Here is a 6,000-nt window from a genome sequence, read left to right as displayed (position 1 = left end):
ATCAAAAGAAGAGATTAAAATGGCAGAAAAGCATATGAGAAAACGTTCATCATCTATGGTCATAAAGAAAATGCAAATAAAAACAACCCTAAGATACCACCTTACCTCAACAAGAATGGCCAAGATTTTGAACTCAGACAATGACAGTTGCTGGCGGGGTTGTGGAGAAAAAGGAACCCTACTACACTGCTGGTGGGAATGTAGACTAGTTCAGCCACTCTGGAAAGCAGTGTGGAGGTTTCTTAAAGAGCTGAAAATTGACCTTCCCTACAATCCCGCCATACCACTTCTGGGCATCTACCCTGAACATCATATCCCAAGATATGATAAGGACACCTGCTCAGCTATGTTCATCTCTGCACTATTCACAATAGCCAGGCGATGGAAACAATCCAGATGCCCTACTGCAGATGAATGGATACAGAAAATGTGGTATGTATATATATAAATAAATATATATATATATATATATATATATATACACACACAATGGAATGCTACATAGCCAACAGACAAGATAAAATAATGGCATTTGCAGGGAAGTGGATGAATCTAGAGCAAATCATGTTGAGTGAGACAAGTCAAGACCAAAGGAACAAAAGGCACATGGTATCCTTAATATGTGGTTATTAGATCCAAAGAGTACACGAGCGAGGACTCAATATTTGCATACCCAATGCTATGGACATGGTAATGGAAATATAAACATAACTATATAGACATAAAAACCTATGACTCTATAGACATAATGTTTTAATATGTTTCTATGACATACAAACCCTTAGCCTAATTTTGATTAAGTTCTAATAACTAAGTCCCAGTGGTTGTATATAGAGAGTCCCTTCTTGAACACTTGTTTGTTAAACTTGTCATTTGAAATATGATGTAAAAATCAATGTTAATAAATCCTTTAATAAAAAATAATTGTTAACATAAAGGTGATGTACAGAGGAAGTTTCTTTTTTTTTTTTCATTAAATTGAATAAGATTCCTTGTAAGGAGGAACCCAAGTTGATTGAAAAGATGCTTCTATACACATTTTAGAACACATTACAATGCTTTTGATCAGTACAGTTTCACTTAGAATCTACTTACCATTTTACACTCAGAACATTTTTCTTTCTCAGTCACTTCCTTAAGCTCTACAAGCAGCTTATTTGAGAATGGTCTTTTGTAATCGGCAGTTGACCTCAAAATTCCGACATCGTGACTAAAACTAGATTGCAGCATCTAGAAACAGGCATTTCCTGATTCTGAGTCAGTTGAGCAATACAGAGCGTGGCGTAGAGGCCAAGACCATGGGCAAAACTCTGTGCTCCTCAGCAGTATCTCAGGTGATGATGAGGTAACGGAGCAGAGTTTAATCTGGACCAAGTTGGATTTACAGTTGCTGTGTTTCACTAGGGGAAAGCAGTCTTGCTATCCCAGTTGGAGGCTCACAGTGTTCTTACATTTGTGGGTAGGTAGAACATTTTGCCCACCCACTACGGTAACTAGACCTTTGGTGGGAAAAGAAAAGAAGGTTAGAATAGCAAGAATCTTTATTGTCATAGGGAACTGTACATGAAGGGAAGATTTTCTTTGGGGGGAGGGTGTCAGTCGTGGGGCTTGAACTCTGGGCCTGGGCGCTGTCCCTGAACTCTTCAGCTCAAGGCTACTGTCCTACCACTGGAGCCACAGCACCGCTTCCGGTTTTCTAATGGTTAACTGGAGATAAGTGTCTCATGGGTTTTAGTGACCAGGCTGGCTTTGAACTGCGATCCTCAGATCTCAGAATCTAAAGTAGCTAGGATTATAGGCATGAGTAAGCCACCATGCCCAGCTAAGATTTTTTTTTTGCCAGCCTGGGGCTTGAACTCAGGGCCTAAGCACTGTCCTTGGGCTTTCTCAAGGCTTGAGCTCTACCACTTGAGCCACAGCATCACTTCCAGCTTTTTCTACATATGTGGTACCGAGGAATCGAACCTGGATCTTCATGCATGCTAGGCAATTACTCTACTACTAGGCCCAACACCTGGCCCAAGGGAAGATTTTCTATGGCTTTATGGAGACCCTTGGAGAGTTTAGATACTTAGTGGCTAATTCATGGTCCCAAATATCCTTTCAAGGGAGACATAGGATCTACTATCCACAATATGTAAAAAGCTTCTTCATCTCAACACTAAAAATATAACCATCCAATTAAAATATGGATAAAGGATTTGAAAAGTCATTTCTCCAGAATATCTGAAAAGATGTTGAAAAATATTAGGGACATTATTAGGGAATACAAATCAAAACAACAGTGGGGTTTCTCTACTATATATTTTTTAAGTTCTATTTTTTAAATTATTTCTGTGTATTCAATGGTGGAGATTGGGACCCAGAGCCTCGTGTATAGTAGACAAGTCCTCTATTGAGTTCATTTGCAAATGCAGCTAACAAATGAAAAATAACAAATGTGGGAAGATGTGATGAAACAGAAATCAAAACCCTCCTGCACAGCTAGTAGAAATACAGAATGAGACCTGGGCACCTGTGGTTCACATTCAGGAGGCTGAGATAAGAGGATCACCTTTCAAAGCCAACCTGGAAAGATAGGTCAGTGAGACTCCAATTAACCACCTAAAAAACTAGAAGTGGAAGGGTGGCTCAAATGGTAGAACACAAGGCTTGAGAAAAAAAAAAAGACAAGTGAGAACATGAAGCCCTGCCTTCATGACATAGTACAAACACACACACACACACACACACACACACACACACACACACACACACACACACAAAACACGAAAGATGTAACATGTAACATGAGATTGCTATGATGGAAAAAAATTGATGGTTCCTTAAAAGGTAAAATAAAAATAATCATATGACTTCAATTTCACTCCTAGAACTGTGCCCCTGAAGATTAAACAATATTCAAACAAAATTAGCATATACATGTTCATAGCAGCACTATTTGTACTAGACAAAAGGCTGAAACGTCTTAAATGCATGAGCAAGCATATAGTTAAGTATCCATTCAAAAGGAAGTTTTGACATGTTGATGAACCTTTAATGGATTGCAAGGGATCAGGGAAGAGGAAGGGAAAAGGCAGTCTCCTTTGGTGAAATAAGAATGTTGTAGGGGGGGCTGGGAGTTTGGCCTAGTGGTAGAGTGCCTGCCTAGCATGCACGAAGACCCGGGTTCGATTCCTCAGTACCACATACATAGAAAAAGCCAGAAATGGTGCAGTGACTCAGGGTAGAACACTGGCTGAGGAAAGCCCAAGGACAGTGCTCAGGCCCTAGCTCAAGCCCAGGACTGGCAAAAAAAAACAAAAAACAAACAAAAAAAAAAGAATGTTGTAGGGGCCAGGAGTTTGGTGTAGTGGTAGAGTGCCTTGCCCATTCACAAAGCCCTGGGTTTGATTCCTTGGTACCACATACATAGAAAAGCTAGAAGTGGTGCTGTGGCTCAAATGGTAGAGCACTAGTTGTTTTTTTTTAAGAATTTATTAACATTGATTTTTACATTGTATTTCAAATGACATGTTTAACGAACAAGTATTCAAGAAGGGAATCTCTATGTACAATCATTGGCACTTAGTTTTTAGAACATAATCAAAATTAGGCTAAGGGTTTGTGTATCATAGATACATATTAATTTATGAAATAAAACATTATGTCTATAGAGTCATAAGTTTTTATGTCTATGTAGTTGTGTTTATATTTCCCGTACCATGTCCATAGCATTGGGTATGCAAATATTGAGTCCTCGCTCGTATACTCTTTGGATCTAATAACCACATATTAAGGTGCCTTTTGTTCCTTTGGTCTTGACTTGTCTCACTCAACATGATTTGCTCTAGATTCATCCACTTCCCTGCAAATGCCATTATTTTATCTTGTCTGTTGGCTATGTAGCATTCCATTGTGTGTGTGTATATATATATATATATATATATTTATATATATATACATACCACATTTTCTGTATCCATTCATCTGCAGTAGGGCATCTGGATTGTTTCCATCGCCTGGCTATTGTGAATAGTGCAGAGATGAACATAGCTGAGCAGGTGTCCTTATCATATCTTGGGATATGATGTTCAGGGTAGATGCCCAGAAGTGGTATGGCGGGATTGTAGGGAAGGTCAATTTTCAGCTCTTTAAGAAACCTCCACACTGCTTTCCAGAGTGGCTGAACTAGTTTGCAATCCCACCAGGAGTGTAGTAGGTTCCTTTTTCTCTACAACCCCTCAAGAATCTGTCATTGTCTGAGTTCAAACTCTTGGCCATTCTTGTATCTTAGGGGTGTTTTTATTTGCATTTCCTTTATGACCATGGATGATGAATATTTTCTCATATGCTTTTCTGCCATTTTAATCTCTTCTTTTGATAAGTCTCTCTTTAGTTCCCTTGCCCATTTAGTGAATGGTTTGTTGGGTTTGGGGGGGATTCGTTTCTTGAGTTCCCTGTAGACACTGGATATTAAGCATTTGTCTGATGTATTATTGTTAAATATATTTTCCCAGTTGGTTGGCTGTCTCTCTACTTTTGTGGCTATGCTTTTATCTGTGCAGAAACCTTATTTTTAGGTAGTCCCATTTCTCGAGTCTCTCTCCAATCTGTTGTGACCCTGGGATTCTGTTCAGGAAGTTTTTGCCTGTGACTATGAGTTCCAGTGTCTCTCCTACTCTACCATGTAGCAGCTTCACGTTTTCCAGTCTGACATTGAGGTCTTTGATCCACTTTGACTTAATGCTTGGGTAGAGCACTAGTTTTGAGAAAGCTCAAAGATAATGCCCAGGCCCTGAGCTTAAGCCCCAGAACTGGCAAAAAAAAAAAAGAGAGAAGTATGTGTGTTGCAAACAGATGACTTTGGAAGAACAGGTGGCCAGAGGTGACCCACAGGTGGCCAGAGGTGACCTACAGAAAAAGGCAGTAAGAGCCCAAATAAAAAATGCAGAACAAAGGACAGATGAAAAGTTAAGTAACTTTCCAGAATGGCCCACAGAGCACTCTGAAAAGAAAGTAGAATTCACTGGGTACAGTGGCTCACAACTGTAATACTAGCTACTCAGGAAGCTGAGACCTGAGGATCAAGGTTCAAAGCCAGCCTGGGCACAAAAGGACCTGAGACTCTTATCTCCAATTAATCTCTAGAAAAATGAGAAGTGGGGCTTGGTTCAAGGGTTGGATGGTAGCCTTGAGCTGGAGAGCTCAGGGACAGTGACCTGCCTGAGTTCAATCCCCATGATCCACCAGAAAAGAAGAAGAAGAAGAAGAAGAAGAAGAAGAAGAAGAAGAAGAAGAAGAAGAAGAAGAAGAAGTGGAGGAGGAGGAGGAGGAGGAAAAGGAGGGCAGTAGGCTTGAGCTAAAGAGCTCAGGGACAATGCTCAGACCCAGAGGTAGGCTGATAGCCTTGAGCTGAAGAACTCAGGGACAGCACCCAGGCTGAGTTCAAGTCCTATGACCCCCACACGCACAAAAAAAAAAAAAGAAAGAAAGAAAGAAAGAAAAAGAAAAAAAGAAAAAAGGAGTAGATTTCAAGCTTCAAGTTCAAATAGAACTAAATTCTTGTTATGTGGAAATTAAAAACTATATCAACAAGCCGGGCGTAGTGGCTCACATCTCTCATCCTAGCTACTCAAGAGGATGAGATGTGAGGATTGCGATTCAAAGCCAGCCTGGGCACTAAGGAACATGAGACCCAGAGTTCAAGCTCCATGACTGACAAAAAAAAAAAAAAGCCAACCAGCCAGCAGGAAAGTCCTTGAGATGATTATTGATTGTCTCCATGTCTCCAGTTAACTACCAGTAGTAGAGTGCTAGTCTTGAACGTGGAATAAAACCTCAGGGACAGCACCTAGGCCCTGAGTCCAAGGCCTAGGACCACCACACACACACACACACACACACACACACACACACACACACACACACACAGAATTAGAAAAGTATGACTACAGGGAGTTCTGTATCTTTGTGACCCTTGTTCTTATCTTTTCCCCATTCAGTATGATGTTGGTTGTT

Source organism: Megascapheus bottae, chromosome 3 (genome assembly GCF_031878675.1).
Source record: "Megascapheus bottae isolate mThoBot1 chromosome 3, mThoBot2.hap1, whole genome shotgun sequence".
Taxonomy (NCBI): Eukaryota; Metazoa; Chordata; class Mammalia; order Rodentia; family Geomyidae; genus Megascapheus; species Megascapheus bottae.
This window is presented reverse-complemented; position numbering follows the sequence as displayed.